Source organism: Acomys russatus, chromosome 7 (assembly GCF_903995435.1).
Source record: "Acomys russatus chromosome 7, mAcoRus1.1, whole genome shotgun sequence".
In the NCBI taxonomy this organism is placed as follows: Eukaryota; Metazoa; Chordata; class Mammalia; order Rodentia; family Muridae; genus Acomys; species Acomys russatus.
Window position 1 is genome coordinate 8,496,223 of NC_067143.1, and position 20,122 is coordinate 8,516,344.

The following is a 20,122-nucleotide window of genomic DNA, read 5'->3' on the forward strand; positions in this document are numbered from 1 at the left end:
AGGCTCATGTGCATTGTATGTTCGTGTGTTTACTAACAGGAGGATGTTCTGAAGCCCTGTGATCTCAAATCAAACACTCAGCTAGTACCCTGCTTGAAACAGCTAAATCCCTTTGCTATTCTTGCCAATGAAGAATTGGGTTTCAAACCTGCCTGTACATTACAGCTAATATGGAATGTTGACATTTTCTCACCTTAAATAATATTTGTTGTTGTTGATGATGATTTGTCTTGTTTGTTTGTTTGTTTGAGACAAACTCTTGCCATATAGCTTAGATCTCAACTCAGTAGTTCTTGGCCTCCTGAGCGCTAGGATAAAGGTATATACAACCGTGCCGGTGGCCATTTAGTTCAAGAATAGATTTAGCTTTTTTGTTGCTATTTTTATTATTGTGGTTGTTATTTCGAGACATTGTATCACTATGTACCCCTGACTGCCTGGAACTCACTTTGTAAATCAGGCTGGACTTTGAATTTGGGTCAGTCTTCCTACTTCAGTCTTCTGTGTGCTGAAATTTCAGGCCTGGACTACCATGTAGAGGTAAAACAAAACAAAACAAAACAAAACAAAAAAAACCAACTTTTAATTTAATACTAAAGTTTGGGGGCTGGACCTGGGTTTGGTTCTCAGTATCCATAGCAGGATAAATAGGATATAAAGGCCCATAGCCACTTATAGCCTCAGCTTCATAGAAACTGACACCCTCTTCTGGCCTCTACCCCACACACACACAGTTAAAAACAAACTAATTTAAAATAATAGATTTACCTTTATAGAAAGATTGTAAATATGAAACATAAAGCAGAACGTTGTTGTAGACCTTACAAATTAATAATGTAACACACTTACCACCACATTATTTTTTTTTCAGGTTTTCATGGTTCTTATTCAATACTCTTCCCTGAGGTACCATGTTAATTTTAATTCCTAGGTCTTCTTAGGTACCCTCTTAGGGTTTTTGGTTGGTTGGTTAGTTTTGAGAACCTTGATGGTTTCCAAGAATATTGTGGAATATTTAAAGTTTATTTGTTTGATTTTTAGGTAAGGGTCTCATGTAGCCCAGGCTGGGTTTGGTCCTGATCCTCTTGCCTCCATCTTTGGAGCGAATGCTGGGATTGGAGGCATTCACCCCAACCCCACCAGATAAATGTTCTGTGGAGCAGTGGTTCCCAACTCCCCTAATGCTGTGACCCTTCAGTGCACTTCCTTGCCTTATGCTGATCCCCAACCATAAAAATTATTTTTGTTGCTACTTCATAACTGTTACTTTGCTACTGTTATGATCATAATGTAAATACTATGGTCTTGGGCAACCCCTGTGGAGGAGAAACCACAAACTGAGAGCCACTGCTGTAGAGTACCACCTGCCTCCATTCCCAACCATCAACTCTGACATACTAGATTTTCTCACAGCTAGATGAGGGCTGTGGATTTGGAAGAGGAAAACATCAATTAAAGTGCCTTTTCCCTCACAGAATGGGGGGGGGGGGCATTCTGTCATCCTGAATTGGTGTTTGCTGGCCTGGAGTGCCTGGCAATGTAGTGTCTACATAGTTCCTATAGAAGGCTCTTTTTCTCTTTTTTCTCATGTCATCCTCTGTGTAGCCCACATTCGTCCTTGACAGAGAATGTTGATTTCCATTAATTTGGAATTCTTATGTGAGGTATTTTCCTGGTCTCATCGATCTGTTTAGCCATTTCAGTTACCAGTATCGCCCTGGACTATTTGTTTCTTGCTGTAATTTATAATCTAATGCTGCTTTTTTCTACAACGTGGGCCGAGCTGGGCTGGCTGTAACCATTGTGAGCTTGCTCATCTGGCTTCTAGTCCTTTAGCATGACATAACCCTTCACTCTGTTTTGAGGTGGAGATACAATGTTGCCTTTGGGGATTAGAACAAATGCCAGCCTTATACAAAAATACATTTTCCCAGGGCATGAAATCACTCATTTCTGTAAGAGTTCTGCTTCCCTCTCTTGGAGCATGGCATTAGAAACCAAAGTATGGATGCTAAGACAGACATGTTACTAATGGGATGTCATTGTGTTACGATCCTTTGAGACGACAGACAAAGAAATGTGTGTGTGTGTGTGTGTGTGTGTGTGTGTGTGTGTGTGTGTGTGTACTCCCCTGTGTCAAGGCATATTCACATACATAAATATCTATATTAAATAAGCATTAGTTTGTAGTGATATACTACGCAGTTCTTACTAACAAACTCTACTGTGGTTTAGTTTAGGAACTTATTTTATAGTTCCTATGGTCTCCAACTGTGACCCATTACCTCACAGGTCCTCCTAGCTTCTACCTCTGTGTGCTGGCAGCCTCCCACCTCTGTGATGGTAACCCCATGAGGCTTATCAGTACCGCTGGGGCTGGGGTGTCTGAACGTTAGAAAGTTCTAGACATGTCCATGTCTGCCAGCATAGGCTCTTATGACATATTCATAGTCTTTGTCACAGTTGCTCTTGAACATCTTTCTGTAATTTGTATGTTTGACCTCCTTGTTTAATATCTGTCATTGCTTCAAAACAACAAGCCCTGTGTTACTTTTGTGTATCATTTTGTCTCCAGTGAAGGAGCAAAGTAAGCATCAAATAAATAAATAATCAAACAAATGTTGAATGAATGCGTGGAATTTCACAGAGCAATAAAGATGAGGAAGAGAAGAAAATACATAATTTTTCTAATCCTACACACACACACATTCATATGTGCATATATATATATATATTTTAATTGCTTGCAAAATGTCTTTCATCCCAACACTTTGAATTAAGTCTGTCTGGGCTCAGAACCTATGACCTTTGTGTTTTCGTGGTCCTTCTGCAGGAAGCTTCTCTCTTGCCATTCTTGGCCATGAGATGGAGCCTTCTGGGTGGGAAGGGACCAGGGGGGCAGAAATGGCAACACCTGCTTAAACTGTCACTCTGGCCTCATCAGGAAACTGGCTCCACTTTGGTCTGGTGAAGGGAATTGTTTGTTCTGCTTTTTGTGATCACAATGAAGGCGATGCTGATTTACAAGTCACTGTGTTGGGACAAGGAAGATTGCTTCCCTGAGTGCAAAGAGTAATGAAATGATTGTCCCAGCTGTACACACTAATGCCTTTCTCACTGGGTGTCAGGAGGAGGGAGCAGAAGGCCACCACACTTAGCCTTTTACAGGGAATCTAATTGACGACCAGGAGATGCCAAGTTTTATTAGATTGGGAAGAAGTCCCTGTTAGCGGCTGGCAGCTTGCAATGCTAAAGAAAGCTTTCCTCTGGCCACCTGGAAGTCTAAATGACATCATTCGCTCTTCCTTTTTTGGTGTCCATGCTGAAGTTTTATGAATATCATATTTTCGTGATTGTTATCTTTTGGCGATTTTTATCTAGTCTCTGAGGACTGAGGCTTACAGCCTGGCAGACAGGCAAGAAGATGCATTGAATTCCTACGTCCTGGGCTAGTGGCCAGGGATTGTGGAGTCGTGTGTGTGTGTGTGTGTGTGTGTGTGTGTGTGTGTGTGTGTGTGTGTAATTCTCCATCTAAAATGCTCTTCTCACAGTTTAGCTGTTCCCAAACAGTAGTAGTTCATAAGAACCAAACTACCTGTTTGTACCCAGGCTGTGGCAATCTCTCACCCATGGAATTCCTGATTCAACAGGCCTGAGATCGGTCTAAAACTCTGCATTTCTAACAAATTGCCAAACTGCTCTGTTGTCTCAAAAAAAAAAAAAAAAAGCCCAGTCTTGGCACAATTCCTTCCTGTCAATCAAATGTCACCTCCAAAGAAATATCACTTGCATGGAAAGGCTGTTCTCCCCCTCCCCCTCTTAATTTTAAATTTATGTGGCTGCATTTATGTCCGTATATTACTTGAGTGCCTGCTGCCTAGAAGAGGGCATCAGATCCCTGGGACTGGAGTTACAAGTGGTTGTGAGCTATTTTGTGGGCTCTGGGAATCAACCCTGGATCCACTGGAGGAGCAGCAAGTGCTCCTAACCACTGAGCCATCTCTTCGGCCCTCTATCTTCTTTTTACATATATTTATTTCTATTTTGTGTGCCTGTGTGTGTGTACCTGCACGAGTTTACATGTACCATGTGCATGCAGGTACCTGCAGAGACCAGAGGGCAGCCATGAGCCACCCGAAACTGGAGTTGTAGGTGGTTGTGAGCCACCTGGTGTAGATGCTAGGAACCAAACCTAAGTCTTCTGCAAGAGCAATACTCGCCCCTAACCTCTGAGCCCCTGAATTTGTCCTACTCCATCACCTTGCACTCTCTTGCCTTTCCGTCATAGCACCAACTCTCTGATACTACTTTGTGTATTTTCTCATTGCCGTTTTACCACACTCATCCAATAACACCCTCAGGAAAGCATGTTCTTACTCACTGTCCAGGAGTCTATGCAGGAGGCACCTAAAGATGTCCTGGAGAGTAACAGGGAGGGTTAAGGCAGGCGAAGACTGTGGCGTACCCTGCTGAGTACAGGTTCCAGGCGTCACACCTTAGCGCTTTTGCCTCTATGTGTTTGGAGGTCAAGAGGCCACTCTAGATTGTGTAATTTTTCCGTTTCTTGTCTACATTGAAACAAGGCCATTTCAAGCGGGCGAGCACCCTACTCAGCACAGACTAAGTCAGGAAGCTGCCATGCCTCTGTCTTGGCTTCTGATGACTCTCTCTGTGAAACCTACTTTTGTCCATTGCTAACCTGGGGCCAGCATCCATCCTAAGGCCCCCATAGCTCTGTCAAAAATCCTTGCAAAAGCGGAGCCAAGGTGAGTGCTTTCTTTGCATGACTGTGGTGCATAGATGCTTCTACGTATGGGCAGTGGAAAGTAATGAAATGCAAAAATCTAGGAAACAGTGCTAGGCAAAAGCTGAGCGGCGTGGAGGCACTTGCTGTGTGATTTGGGAGGACTTGGAAACCTCAGTGCAGAGTCTGGAAGCTTGTAGACTTTGGTGAGGTTTGCTCAGCCCGAGCATCCGTGGTAGGTAGTCTTTGCCAAGCACAGGCCAAGGAAGAGAGACTCCCCAGGTTTGTTTGCTTGGTGCAGCCAAAGAACCCGTGATGTATTTCCCCTGAATGTGTTATGAAAATGTAAGCACAGAGAGCTGGATTATTTTAGAGGGTGAAGAGACTCTGGTGGGGGCGATGGAGGTGCAGGAATTGCAGCAGCAAGAAGCCAGGGCAGGGGGCCAGGAGTCCGCCCCATGTGTTGGGGTAACATAAGCTGCGGCTGTTCAGGAGGTGGCCCGTGTAAGGAAATCTGACCACAGCTAAAATTAACCTCTGAGGCTTCACACGCCTCCATACCGCTTTGAACTAAAACACCCCTAGAGAGGGCACCGGCTGCTGACCACCGCTGAGGATCACACTACTGCCCGCCAACAGGGATCCAGTTATGCCTATAAGCATCAACGTATGGGTCCCTGCTCGGGACCAAAGTCGTGATTCCTGTGACCATTATAAAGTGGTGAGCAAGTGAGGGCGAGTGGCAGCGTCTCTGGGGAGAGCTGGTAAAGCTTGTTTGAATCTGGCTTTTGTTTGAGATGGTTCCAATGTACGGTCTGTTCGGTGTAAGGCTGTAAGTTCTCTGAGAGATCGCCCTTCTCCCTTCTCCCTGTGGCTTTCTGTGCCATGTGTCCTGGTGCAGGAGGGCTGGGTGGTGTATTTTTAGAGCAGATGGAGAACGGTCTGTCTGGATGTGATTGGTGATCTAAGAACATACAGTTGCACACATTGGGGAGGGGGGAGCAGCCAGAGGCCAGATGAGCAGGGTCACCATGGCAGCAGATGCGGCCATCTCCATCTGGCTTCTTAATGGGGACTCAGCAGGTGCGATGGGTGGGGGCAACGATGGGCTTGGGCTTGTGTCAAGGCTTGGAGGTGTCAGAGCGCAGTCCAGAGGGCTTCAGTTGTGGGAAGGATTTGAGGGGGGCACTAGAAGGAGTTCCTACCTGTTAAGACTCTGGCAACCCTGGCATATTTCTCCTCCCCTCCTCCCTCCCTTCTCCTTTCCCATTTCCTACCCCCTCCTGCCCTTCTCTTTTTCTTCTTCTTCTTCTTCTTCTCCTCCTCCTCCTCCTCCTCCTCCTCCTCCTTCTTCTTCTTCTTCTTCTTCTTCTTCTTTTTCTTCTTCTTCTTCCCCTCTATCTCAGCTCTGGCTATTCTGGAACTCACTCTATAGACCAGGTTGGCCTTGAACTCAGAGATGCACCTGGCTCTGCCCCTTTTGAGTGCTGGGATTACAGGTGTGCCCCACCACACCAACCCAGCTGTGTCTGTGACATAGTTCATGAAGGATCTTAAAGCCTTTGCTGCCCCTGGCCAGGACAACCCAGCTTCCCACTTGTGGAAAAACCATGTAATAGCTTGTGTTCACAGAGCAAAGAGGCAAGATGCACTTTTCGCCATCAGTATCTCCTTAGCATTCAGATGAATCGAGCCACCCATGGCTAATGGCAGCCTTGGACACTGGTGCCATGGCAGTGTGATCAAATAATCAAGGGGTCACTTTGATATATGTGGTCTGAGAGAGTGGCCAGAGGCTATAGCCTCAAGTCTGGGAGCTCCTCCTTAGCTTATTCTTGTAGAAATGGCGCGTACCCCTCCCCAGGCTTCCCCTCCCCCTCTGGATCAAGCCTGGAGCCCCACTTCTGAGGCAACATTAGCATCACAAGGTGTCAAGCCTTATTTGGGGAAGACTGGTGTCCTGTGTATAACTGGCCTTACAATGGCGCACTGTCTGATGTTTAACCCCTGCAGCATCTGCCTAGTGAGCAGACGCTTGGAGAAATAAGAAGGATGTAAGGCAAGCCCCTGCATAAAGACAACTTTGAGACACAGGTTTGGGACCACCCTGTTGTGCTGAGGCCTCTACATCTTCTCAGAGACAAGCTCCAGGAAGTCAGTATTTATTTCTGCTTCTGTGTGTTTGGGGAATTGAACTCATGTCACCAGACTCGCACGGCAAGTGCCTTTACTGGCTGAGGCATCTTGCCAACCCACTTCCGTCTTCTTATTGCCTTCATCCTCTGCGTGTGCTGGCTCATCACAGCATCAAGGTTGCCAAGAAACTGGGCACATGTCCCTTCAACTTTAGTTCTCTGCCACCGTGTAGGCACAGCAGTAAACAGCATCATCTTGGGGATATATTTGTTACCTCCTGAGCTCCAGAGTCATTGTCCTGTGAAATGGATTTCTTTTGAGGTAGGGTGTTAAAAATAGGCTTCACCAGAAGGAGGCTATTAATGTTTTTTGAGCTGTAACAAACACAACCAGTGTGCTTGGGTGGGGATTTCCATTCCCTGTTAAGCCTGGACAGGCACAAGAGTCAATTTCCCCCCTTTTGTAGGAACTGCATACTTCCGTAAATGTCTTCTAGAAAGTTCTCTCCCTCTTGGCTATCAGAATGAACCTGGCTGACTTCTGTAACTCCCTTGAGATGTGATGATGTATGGACCGAACAAGAAGACTAAACGTGTGCTGCTGATGCTGATCTGTGTCCAGCTGGGCACCAGTGGCCTTATCTATGCAATGGGATGCACACATGCTCCCGCCCTGTCTTCCAACATGGCTAGGGTCTCGTTGTGAGGGTCCTGTACATGGGAGGCAGACACAGGTTTGTTGTGAGGGCTCCATTATTCTTCCTGAGATGACTTCATCAGCACTTCTTTTCAGGATTCTAGAATAAGTATGCTTGTGTGGACTGTCCTTTTGTGTCCTCCTGGGGCCACACTGTCTACTGGCTAGGGGAACAGCCCTGCTTTCTGGTAGTCTTCCTGGTAAAAGCCTATTGTGAAAACACAAAACACAGCAACCTGGGATGCCCCCGGTAGGCCTGACAGCTGTGACATCTGAGCTCGGGAAAGGCCCAGGGCACAAGGCACAACAGTCACTTGGTCACTCCACAGAAGCCAAATCTCTTAGCTGTGGAGTGCTTGGAAAGGAATGAGGCTCCCATGTGGGGAAGGACAGTGGAATGTGTTCCTAGGGAAGGCAGTGCCACTGCTGCTAACTGCCCGCAGTCCAGAGTTTTTAAAGCGACTTCCACACAACTTTGTCACCCACAACACAAGTGACAAATGACCTGTGGTGCTCTGACCCCTTTGGACAGTGTCAGACCTTCTAGGGTGTGGCAGTGTCTTCCTGAGCAGGCACGTTGGTCCTCCGCTAACCGACTGTCTGGGGCTACTCTTGGGTGCTGGCTTCAGGTGCTGTGGTACCATGCTTCTCAGAGGAGGAGTTGGGAGAGTCTGTGGGACTTCCGGGTGTATGAAGAAGCTGAAGCCAGGACCTGTCTCCAGGCCTCATTTCACCTCATGTAGAACTCCCTGCGTGTCACTCACACACCGCTGAGTTTGTGAATTTCAGAATAATTTCATCAGACAATGCCTGTTCACCTAGCCAAATGCTTTGGGGGTCAGCGCCTCATGACTTGCTATTGATGGCGGATACATCCCTTGAGCACAGTGATATGCGTTTGTGTGCCTGTCTACATACATAGATATAATGCATATCACACAGGTGTACCATATTCCTGGGCTCTAAGCAATCTAGGGCCCACCTTTTCCTGGGTGAGACCATGGGAGGACCCCCACTGTCTTGCCTTTGTCCTGTGTCTTTCGGGGCCTCTCTGGGCTTGTTTCACCTAGAGCAATCTGAGTGCATCAGTGTTTCCTTACTCAGGACGTCTGGGTAGAAAACACGGTTTGGATTTGGAAATTGTAATCAGCCCTGTACACCTGACTTGTGTCTGTGTGGCCCTTAAAAAAAATTAAGTGTTGGGTCTGGAGAGATGGCTCAGCAGATAATCGCACTGTCTGCTTTTCCCCAGGAGCCACAGCGCAGCTCAAACCTCCTCTCACTCCAGTTCCAGGGGATGGGGTGCCACTCTTGGCTTCCACAGGCACCAAGCGTGCACGTGCACTCTCCTGTGAGTGCATACATCACAAACACACATTCAAACAAAAGGTCGATGCACATAGATAACAGCAAGAAATAATAATGATAAAAAAAAAGTTAAACAGCAACAAAATCCCTCTTTTACAAGACAAAACCCACTTCTGGCAGGCTTACAAGATCGCATAGATACACCCACCCTCACATCCGCCCTGCCAAAGCTAAAGCCCAGCCTGAGCTAGAGATGTAAATGCTAGTTGGCAAGAGTGACTCATTCTGTGACTGGAGCTCCGTGCCTGCCTCTTCGGTTGGGACCTCTCAGCCCCCATGGAAAGGAACAGGGGTCAGGTGAGTTTTGGTCACCCAAGCCAAGGCCAAAGGATGGGGACGAGGAACACCTGAGCCAGCCAGACAGGTGGCATGCGTCTCTGTGTGCCAGTCAATGCCGATGTGAGAGAGCAAAGGAGGCCAGAGCCAAGACTGAGCCTTGAGGTGCATCAGCCAGGAGGGATTTCTCCCTTCACCAGGTACAGTGGTGCTGCAGAGGGCTGTTGCAAGCTCACCGCGCACCCCGTGGGCCATATGAATGAATCTGTACCAGAAATAACCCAATCGCAGCTTTGGTGTGCTCTTTCCTGTACCTTTGTGCACTGAGAAGCAGAACTTGGTGTCTCTCTCTCTCTCTCTCTCTCTCTCTCTCTCTCTCTCTCTCTCTCTCTCTCTCTCTGTCTCTCGGTGTCTCTGTCTCTCTCTGTCTCTCTCTCTCTCATGAATCCTCTGCTTGCCCTAGAAAATCTGGGGAAGATACACACATTCTGTAGAAGATAGAGTAGATGGGACAGAATGTGACTGGTCAGTTGTCATCCATTTTGCCTCACTCACACAGCCTTTAAGTCCTGCTGCCAGATCCCCAAATCCCACATGCCTCCCGGAATTCTCATGCAAAGCTTTTTTCTTCTTGTATCTACTCCCTTGCATTTGCATATTCATGTCCCTCTATCTACAAAACAAATCTCCCTCTTGGGGTGGGGGTGAGGACAATAATTCATCCTTCTTCTCCCGTCCAACCTGTGTTCCCGCCAGCATAGTCCACGATAGGCTTTTCAAGGGAACCGCCTGGCAGGCAGCACTTCTGCTCCCTTGGGGTGATTCCTCCCACCCAGCCAGGAGAGCTGCTTACCCCCAGGAGCATCCGAAACAGTAAGCTTGTAGTGAAGTAATTAGGAAGCGATGGGTTCTGAGCATTCATTACCACTTTAAAAGTGTAATTTAATTGTAGGCGTTCATGATTTTTGCATAATGTCTAAGTTAGCCAGTTCCCAAAGTACTCTGGGAATGTTTGCAGCCACCTCCCTCTGTCACTGCTCTGGTGGGTTGTGCTTTTGATAGAGAGGATCAGGTGGGTCCTACAGGCAGGAAAAGTGCCTCACAGCAAGGTGTGCCTTACGGGTGCCTGTTCTGTGACTGGTGCATGAAATACCTTGTTTTCTCGGGCTTTAAGATTTAGCAAGTGAAGGGTAGCAGAGTCATCTCTCTCACCCATTCATACAAATCCCCATCCCGTTGATGTCTTTCTTCCACACTCTGATGCGCCTGCACACCCATTCCCCCTCCCCCTCCACTGGATGCCACTGTGGGCTTGCCTGTGGATCCACCTGTGTGCTTTCACAGTGAGGCTCCTAACTGCTGGCCATGTGGATGGAGTAAAGAATTCCGAGTCGGGAGGTGAAAGTTGCCTGCTGATGGTTTTGCAGCAACTGACAGAGCAGAGTTATACTCGATGGAATATGCATTTGTGGATGTGGGGTGGGGGGGGGGGGGAGGAAGGGGCAGGGGTAGAGAAGACTCCAGGAGTAGAGGGCCCTTGAGGGCTTGTTTACAGGATATGCAGGGATTGTAGAGAAAGAAGAGAAAACGCTGGCAGGATTGGTGTCTAAATGTGAGTGTGTCCCCAACCGCCCCCCAGGTGCATGGGTGAGGAGGGTTCTCCAGGGGAGGACACCTGCTGAGGGACCTGTATAAGGGAACAGTTGGATTTTATGAGCTGGAGGATGGCAACTGAGGAGAAGTAGTTAAAAGGCTTGATTCTCTGAGCTGTACATCTCACCATAGATGAAGCCACCCTTGCCTTGTGTGCCTGAGACTATTGTCCCACTATACAGATGTGGAAGCTGAGGCTCAGGAGTCAGGATTCACCTGAGCTCACGAAGCCTCAGAATCTTCTCCGTTCAAAAAAAAAAAAAAAAAAAACAACTATATTATAACTTAAAATGGAGGGGCTGGAGGGACGGCTCAGGGGCTAAGAGCACTTGTGGAGGACCCTGTTTACAGAATTTCCAGAATTCACATGGTAACTTAGAACCATCCAGTTCCAAGGGATCTAATGCATTCTTCTAACTGGGCACATAGACACGTGGTGCACATACAGAGATGCAGGTGAAACATTCTTCCACATACAATAAATCATTCTAATTAAAAAAAAAAAATAGCTTAAACCACAGCTGCCTGGGAAGAAGCTCACCTGAGATCACCTTTTAGAATTACTCCCAAATAGGACCGTAAAGCAGGAGAGGAGACCTTTGGGTCCAAGAGCAGCTTTACTGGGAAAGATGGACACACATACACACACACACACACACCGCTGTCGCCGCCTCATAGCCTGGCAGGGGCCCCGGGGGAAGCAACACACTCTACGGTTCCTGGAATATCAGGAGAGACCATAGCCATCTGTCCTGTGACCTTAAAGGGAGACAGAGAGCCTTCCCTTCAAACCCACAGATCAAAGGGGGAATTCTGTTGTTGCAGGTTTTCAGTGTGTGTGTTTGTCCAGGATGCTTTATACCATAGGATAGCCTGGCTTACCTTAGGTGCCAAGGGGCACAGAGGCGGACATTAGGTAAAACCATAAAGTTACTTTACAGCTACATGCATGCTTTCTTTTAAAATGTTTTTTAAAAAAAAAAATCTTATTTTTACCTTGTATGTCTGAATGTTTCGTTCTGCATGCTTGTGCGCACACTGAGAGCCCATGCAGACCAGGAGAAGGTGCTGGATCCCCTAGAATTGTAGTTAAGGATGGTTGTGAGCTGCTTTGTGTGTGTTGGGAACCGAACCTGGGTCCTTCACAAGAACAGTTAGCGCCCTTAACCACTGAGCCATCCATTGCTTTAGAAAAATGGGCGGAGCCAAGTGGTCGTGGCCTGGTGGGCCTGGGGCTTATATCTCTTCTATCCCTGTTGGCCTCTCCCTCTTGTCTCTTCCAGATCAGGTACTTCCCAGGAAAGGAGCATATTCTTCCTGGAAGCCCATTTTACCCAGAATTCGGTCCAAGTCAATGTAGGAAATATAAGGCCACATACAGGATGTTAAGTGTGCCTGTGGCTAGAAAGTTCACTAGCGAAAATGTACCAGCACTCTGCACCTACCTACCTTCTTCATGAAGAAGCCCCTGAAAGCAGTTTGCGCTGACCCAGCTAGAGGCCACCACTATCTCCTATTGCTCTTCATAGCTTCTCTTTGAGGGCTCATTGGTCAGTACCTCTCAGAGCTCCCCTCCCGCCTGACAAGTTTGGGACCCGACAGAGATCTTCACGGCGTCTGCGTTCTCACCACCCTTGGGTACGGCTGCCCTGCCATATGGGTCCATTACTATTTCTTGTTGAAAGGGGAAGTATGCTGCCTTTACGTGCCTGCTGGGACGACTCGGTCCTGCCCTTCAGGTCCTACCCTTCAGGTGGATGGGAGAGAATCACCCTAAGTTGGTACCCTCTGCGTGCAGGAAGAGTGAGAAGACGGTCCTGCCACTGGCTCTCTTGAGCCACTGGACTGTGCTGTTCAGATCTGTATCCTAAGGTTGATGAGGGCCCTGGTTTTATTCAAAGATTACCTTCTTTGCCCTTCCAAGGAGGCTCTTGGGAGATACTGAAACTTAGTTTACTCTTGGGCTTCCTGGGTCAACCAGAGCTTTGCTTGCTAGTGGCTGTGTGTGTGAGACGTGAGTGAACGTGACCTTTCAAAGCCTGGTTGTTTTATTTTGTTTCAGGTCCTATCTCGGTTATTTTTCTCATGGCTATGACAAAGTGCCTGACAGAAACAGCTGCAGGAGAACGCGTGTGATTGAGCTCACATTTGAGGGTACCGTGGGGGCAGGAACAGCAATGGACACATTGTATCCATAGGAAGCAGAGAGTAACTAATGTCGGTGCTCAGCTTGCATTCTCTGTACCTATTAGAGTGGTCTTCCCTCTTAATCTAAACCGTGCAAATCTAAACCACGCTGAAAGCTGTTTCACAGACACACCCAAAGCTGTGTTTTCATGGTGATCCAGCCAAGCTGCTGAGGTTTGACTCCCCTGGATGATACACTCGGGCAGTTATTTATTCAATGTCAGTTTAGTGAGCTCCTTTTGTGTGCCAGGTAGTACTAGGAAGCCTTCTTGCCCCCTGCTGCTACTGCAGTGCATTGGAGAAGGGTGCAGATGAAACCACAGCCCTTGTGTAGGGACGAGCATGTCCCTAGCACATCCGATGGCAGTGCTCAGGTGAGAGCTTTGAATCCTGGGAAGTGTGATCCAGAGCATCCTGTGCTGTGGGAGAGCAGAGTGTAGGGAGGGTGCTCCTGCACACTGCATGTGGACCAACTGGGGTGTGGAGGAAGCAGACACTTAACTTGCTCATTCTTAAAGATGTGGCCAGTCCCTCCCAACACCTTCAGCAGTTCTCTCTCTCTCTCTCTCTCTCTCCCCAAAGGCACAGTTTCAAAACTTGTGTAGTTGGTGTACACACCCACCTGGAGCTTGTTCATGTTCCTAACATACAATGCCACCATTGTGTGGCCCTGGGCTGTTCCCAGGCCCAACCCCAGCATTCTCTGTATAGGGTCCCAGGCCAGCCTGGCTCCACAGACTGGAAGAGCAGGAGAGGACTTTACCCCTGAGCACAGCCCTGCAAAGGCGGCACGTGTTATATTGACATATTTATTTATTTTTGTTCTCCTAATACTGTTGTGAAATTGTGTTTGCTTTATTTCTTGGTGACATGGGAAAGTGTCAGTGTCCCTGTGCCGGTGGGTCTGTCAGTACCTACCCAGGGACAAGAGTCCAGCCCCTTTCCCAGGGACTGGCAGCACTGTGATGGTTACTGTTCAACCAACCCTTCTCACAGATTTTCCCACACTGCTGTGACACGTGACCCTCCACAGCTTGTGGATTCAGTGTGAGGCCCTTACAAACACTATAATGCTTTTAGGTACCACAGCCACTACTGGCAAACGCTGCCCACTCTTGTCCAAACTGGAGGAATCTCTGACATCTATACTAGTAGTTTTTCTCATCCTTGCAACCAAATCCTAGACAGAAGGGAGGGAGCCAGTGGGTGGCTCCCAATACCTGTTTCCTTCTTCTGAGTCCTGACAGGGATCCCTGCTCCATGCTGCTTGATGGCTGTATTCAAAGTGTACCCTAGGAGCACAGGCTGGCAGTGGGGTACTCAAGTCGGGGGGGGGGGGAGCCTACAGAGAATCCAGTCACATCTCAGTGTTTCTGCAGCCCAGCTTTCTGGTGGGGTCCCCTTGCTAGAGGAACCAAGCCTTTCTCTCTTGAAATCAGCACAAATGGCTACAGGGTCTTTCCACTTGTATTTTCCTTGGGGCCAAGTCCTGTCAAGACACTGAACAATTCTTGCTCTTTTTTGAGATAGACCACTGTGTAGCCCAGGCTAGCCTCAAAATTGTCTTCCTGTTCAAAGACTGTCAGTCTTTTAAGGAAAGTTTGTTTGATTTAGCGGACCCTGGGAGCATCCTTGAGTATGTCCCAATGGCCTCGTGTTCAGAGTGATGATGCCCCTGAAAGCCAGAAAAGGGGAAGTTGTGGCAATTAGCAGGCTGTATTACAGCTTTCAATGTAATAATCTGTTTGGAAAGATTGTCAGTTGAATAGCTAAAAACATGATGCTCTGAAGAGTGGCCTCTTTCTGCCACCAGGAATGACCTTTCCTCTAAGACTCAGCGTTCAACTTGAGTATTGACAACAGCTTTGTGTTTATACATTGTGCCTGACACCAACACTGTGTTAGCTGATTACGATGCATGTGAACTCATCTCGTGTCTAAGGCACCCATGTGGCAGCTACATCAGGAGGGACACTGAGGCTCATGGGAGACAAGATCCACCAAGGGACCCAGGACTGAGAAGGCTGAACAGCTCAGCCTGGTCCACATGTACACTCGAGGCTGCAAACGTTGCCTTTGTGAGGCTAGAATGAGGCATCATGTGCCTAAGATGGGAGTGCAGCAAGAGCCACTGCCATCAAGTTAGGCACTGGGGTACTCTGAGGACTCCAGGCAAAAGTGGACTCTAATGAACAATGGAGGTGCAGAGCAGGTATTCTGACCCTGTCTGTCTGTCTGTGTCTGTGTCTGTGTCTGTGTCTGTGTCTGTGTCTGTGTGTCTGTGTGTCTGTCTGTGTGTCTGTCTGTCTGTCTGTCTCTCTCTCTCTCTCTCTCTGGCTGGTGATACAGAAATGAACATGTCATTCTTATCCTGGGTAACAAATGTGCCATTTTATTTCTTTCAAGCTGGCATTCACTGAGGAAGCACGGACCTTGCTATGATTAAAAAACAAAACAAACAGTGATAATACCCCATCTGCTGGTACAGTGTTATCTTTGTAGCACTGGGTCATCAGAGCTAAGGCATTTGACTGCACAGTGCTCAGGCAAAGGAAGGATGTGATCTTGATGGCTTGACCAAAGTCTTGACTCAAAGCCAGACAGTAGCATCTCCCGTACAGCTACAGATGCCAAGTGACAGCTTTGCTCTGATCACCAGACTCCTCGTTAATAGTTCCTTCTGAGACACCTCTTACTCCTGTTCCCAGGAACGGCTCTCCTGGTACCCTGCCTTCTGTCTAAAGCCTGTATTTGTAGCCTGTTTCCTATGCCTTCATTCTAGCTCTTCTGGTGCAGCCTTTTTTTCCTGTGGGGTTCCTCGTTACAGAAGGGCCTCGCTAATTGCAGTCCACACTTAGAAACATTATTATCCCCTTGGTTCAGCAAGTGCCAGCATCATCTGCTAATCAGATCCTTTCCCTGACTGTCAAAAAATCTCCCCTTTGGGTTTCAACTCCAATGGCAGAGACTGATGCGGAGTGAGAGGCAAGTGAACTTGGCGTTCTGGAATCCTGCCAGGGTCTGCAGAAAGCCCCATTTGCTGCCTGGGCCCTGCTCCTCTCCTTCCCCCTCCTATTTTCGTTGACAGCAGCTTCTGTAGGAATATCACCTGTGCACCTCAGAGGCCTGGGGTAGGGGTGTATGGGAAAACTCAAGGCTATCGATGCCTGCTTCGACATCAGTGTGAAACTGTGCTGGGGCCTTCTTACCCTGTACCGATTTGGTGACTTGAAGTCCAGTTAGGTGTTATTCTTTCTTCCTCACTCAGATTGTGATCACGGTGAGTCTGCCTAAGCCGCAATGGCCTCCACATCCCCATAAGTTGGAGGAATGAGAAGATTGAAGGTATGCTTTTGGCTATCCAAAGCCTCAGGCTCCCGCCCTGCCTTGAAAACTTTCAAACACGCTTTAACTCGCTGCTGCAGAGGCACCGAACCTAAGGAGTAGGCCTCTGATGAATAGTTAGGGTCTCTACTGCCGTGATGAAAACACCACAACCAAAAGCAATTTGGGGAGGAAAGCGTTTATTTTGCTTATACTTCCGTACCACTGTTCATCATTAAAGGAAATCAGGGCAGGAACTCAAAGATAGGCAGCAACCTGGAGGCAGGAAGTGATGCAGAAGCCATGGAGGGGTGCTGCTTCCTGCCTTGCTCCCCATGGCTTGTTCAACCTACTTTCTTATAGAACTCAGGACCTCCAGCCCAGGGTGTCCCGTCGTCAATGCACTGGGCCCTCCCACATCAGTCACTAATTAGGAAAATACTCTGCAAGCTGCCTGTCCACAGCCAGATCCTATAGATGCATTGTCTCAACTGAAGTTCCCTCCTCTCAGATGACTCCAGCTGTGCCTAAGGTAAAGCAGCCAGCCAACAGTATCCCTTGGAAGGTTGTTAACTTGTGATTGACCAAGAATCAAGTAAAAGAGATAAGACTGAATTCATGAATAGGACTGAGTTCATGGCCACACTTAACATGACTTTAAAAATAAATCTGAATGGTGATCTGTAGTTCATATCTTCCAAAATTAAGAGCTGGGAATGGGAGAGGAAGGGAAATTCCAAATTATCAAGGACCCGTGTTAGATAGTCCTCACGGCTACACTTGAGCGGGGTTAATTAATTTCCCTGCTGTATTAGCCAGAGTTCTCTAGAGAAACAGAACTAATACAATGAATGAATCAATATATCAGCTATCTATCTATCTGTCTATCCACCTGTCTACCAATGTATCTATCTACCCAGCTATCATCTCTCTTATCTATCAACCTATACATACATACACACATATATACATACATATAAGGCAGTAAGATATAAGGTATAATAAGGTACCAGGCAGTAGATATTATGTTGTAAAGGGTTTATTAAATGAGCATGGGGGGAGAAGGAAAAGGGGAAGGAGTACCCCAGAGAGAGACAGAGACAGGAAGAGTAAGAAGAGAGGGTGGGGGCGAAGGAGTAGAGAGAGAGGAGTATGAGAGGGCGGGGGAGACCACAAGGATGGTTTATTCTTTTATATGGCCCTGGATAGGGCCACAGCAGACTGAAGAACTCAAACACACACACACACACACACACACACACACACACACACACACACACGTACGTATGTACATACATTGTATTTATTAGAGTAGCTTACAGGATATGGTCCCACTGTTTCAACAGTGACTGTCTCCCTATGGAAAGTCTAAGAACCCAGTAGTTGTTTGGTCCACAAGGCTGGATGACTCAGCTGGTCTTCAGTATATGCTGGGATTCCAAAGAACTGAATTTGCCAGTGAGAGTGAGTGAGAGCAAGCAGGCAAACAGCGAGTACTTCTCACTTCCATGTCCTTTCTATATGTGTGACCTAGATCAGAGGTAGATCGTCTCTCTTCCAAAGATCTGGATTTAGGGTGAAACTTGCCACTTCAAGTGATTCAATCAAGAAGAATCCCTCATAGGTACACCCAGTCACCTGGGTTGTAATTAATTTCAGCTGTAGTGAAGATAACAGCCAAGAATAACCATTATTCCCACTCTCTCCTCTTTAAAAAAACCATTTTTAATGTACCCTTTGTGTTTTGCCTGCATGTATGTATGTGTGCACTATTTGCATGCAGTGCCTACAGCAGCCAGAAGAGGGGATTGGATTCCCTGGAACTGGAGTTGAATAGCAGATGGTTATAAGTCACAATGAGGGTGCTGGGATTTGAATGCTTCCCTTTCCTACCCCATCTTCTGGAAGAGCAGCCAGTGCTCTTAATCTCTGAGCCATCTCTCCAGCCCTTCCTCTTTTTAATTAAAAAAAAAAAAAAATCATCTGGTTTGAAGACTCACCAAGCGCCCATATCCTTCGTTTTCATGGGACCCCCCTTCTCAAGACCTACCCTTTTTCATTCTAGCAGCTTGACCCAGCAGGCACATAATAACCTCCTGCCATGTGCCGGAAGATAGGCCAGATATGGTGGTTGGCCACAGCTAGTGGTGGGAACTCGAGGGTTGGATCAGGAAACTAAGAGTGATTTCATGGACTGGCAGGCCCTGGAATTGAGCCAGGGAGTCCCCAAGTAGGGCAAGCAGCAACACAGCAGAGACGGGAGAGCTAATGACTTTTCCTGGTGTGGACCATAGTGGGTACTGCTGAGTGCCTGCTTGGTGTAGCTGTGTCATCTCACTTGCTCTTTGGAGCACAGACTGGCAGTCTCTTTTAGGAAGAATCAGAATCAAATATTTGAGGTTTTTATGGGCCAAAGATTTCTGTCACAACTGCTCGGCATTGCTTTAGTGTTGTGAAAGCAGCCAGAGACCACAAAAGGATGTGGCTGAGTCCAGTGAACTTTACCAACAGAAACAGGTGCCCTGCTGGCATTAGTCCAGGCCACAACTTGCCAGTACCAACTTTTAAAATAGTTGATCGAGTCCCTACTTTATGGATGATGAAGCTGAGTGTGCTGGTTTGAATGAGAACGGCCCCCATAGGCCCATATGTTTGAATGCTTAGCCCCTAGTTGGTAAAACTAGTTTGGGGAAGGATTGGGAGGTGTGGCCTTGTTGGAGGAGGTGTTTCAGTGGGGATGGCCTTTGAGGTTTCGGAAGACTGTGCCAAGCCTAGTCTCTCTCTGCCTCTGACCTATGGATCAGATGTAGGCTCCTGTGCCCACCTACTGCCACCCCTCCTCAGCATGATGGTCGTGAACTCACCCTCTGAAACTGTAGCCAAGCCTCCAATTAAACATTCGCTTCCATGGTAATGTTATGGTATCTCTTCACAGCAACAGAAAAAAATAAACTGAACTAAAACAACCAGGAGTGAAAGATTATTAGAAAGTAACTTGCCTCAGGCCAGAGGCAACTTGGTCAGATCCCAAGGGTCTGAATTGTACCTTCCCACAGACACTGCCCCCCACCCCCGACCCTTTACGGGTTGAGGGCCTTCTGGGAAGAGTGTATGCGTGTGTGTGCACACAGATGTGTATATACTCCTGGAGGTGGGGGGAAGGTGGCTTAACCCTGGCTTTCAGCTAGAATGTGTAAACAGCATGCCTACTTTGAAGAACTGTAGCCACCTAGGAAGGGACAAAAGTGGGCCTCTGACCAGAGTCCTGACCGAGTTCTGCTTCTCACTCAGCTGAGCCTTTTGGCACATGGCTTTAAATTTCTGTGTGTTCCCGTGGTCCCTTCTGCATGGCTGGTGAGATGCCTCCAGGCTCTGAGAGATGGGTACCGCCCTTCTTAGCTGGCAGGTATGCCAGTCGGCTTTCCATCACTGTGACAAAATACATGAGAACAATCCATGAAGAAGAAAGGTTTATCTTGGATCCGATTCAAGGCCTCAGTTCTGGTAAATTATGGGAAGCCCAGAAAAGGTTGGGCAACTTACTCATTGGGTGATTTGCTCATTGGCATTCAGATAGCAAGGCCCAGAGCTAGCCTTGAGTCTTGATCTGTTTTAAACTTGAATTCTTTCAGCATAACTCACTAGAGAAGTGAGCCTATAGGGTGTCAGGAAGGATGGATGGCCTAACATGCAGACTTTATTCAGAGAAGCAATGTCAAAGATTGTGTAGGGGAATCT

At 47.5% G+C, this 20,122-nt stretch overlaps 1 protein-coding gene across 2 annotated transcripts in view; it reads left to right on the forward strand.

The window, feature by feature from the left end:
- Nav2 (neuron navigator 2) overlaps nt 1–20,122 on the forward strand; it is a 363,149-nt gene that overhangs the window by 97,377 nt on the left and 245,650 nt on the right. The window lies entirely within an intron of this gene.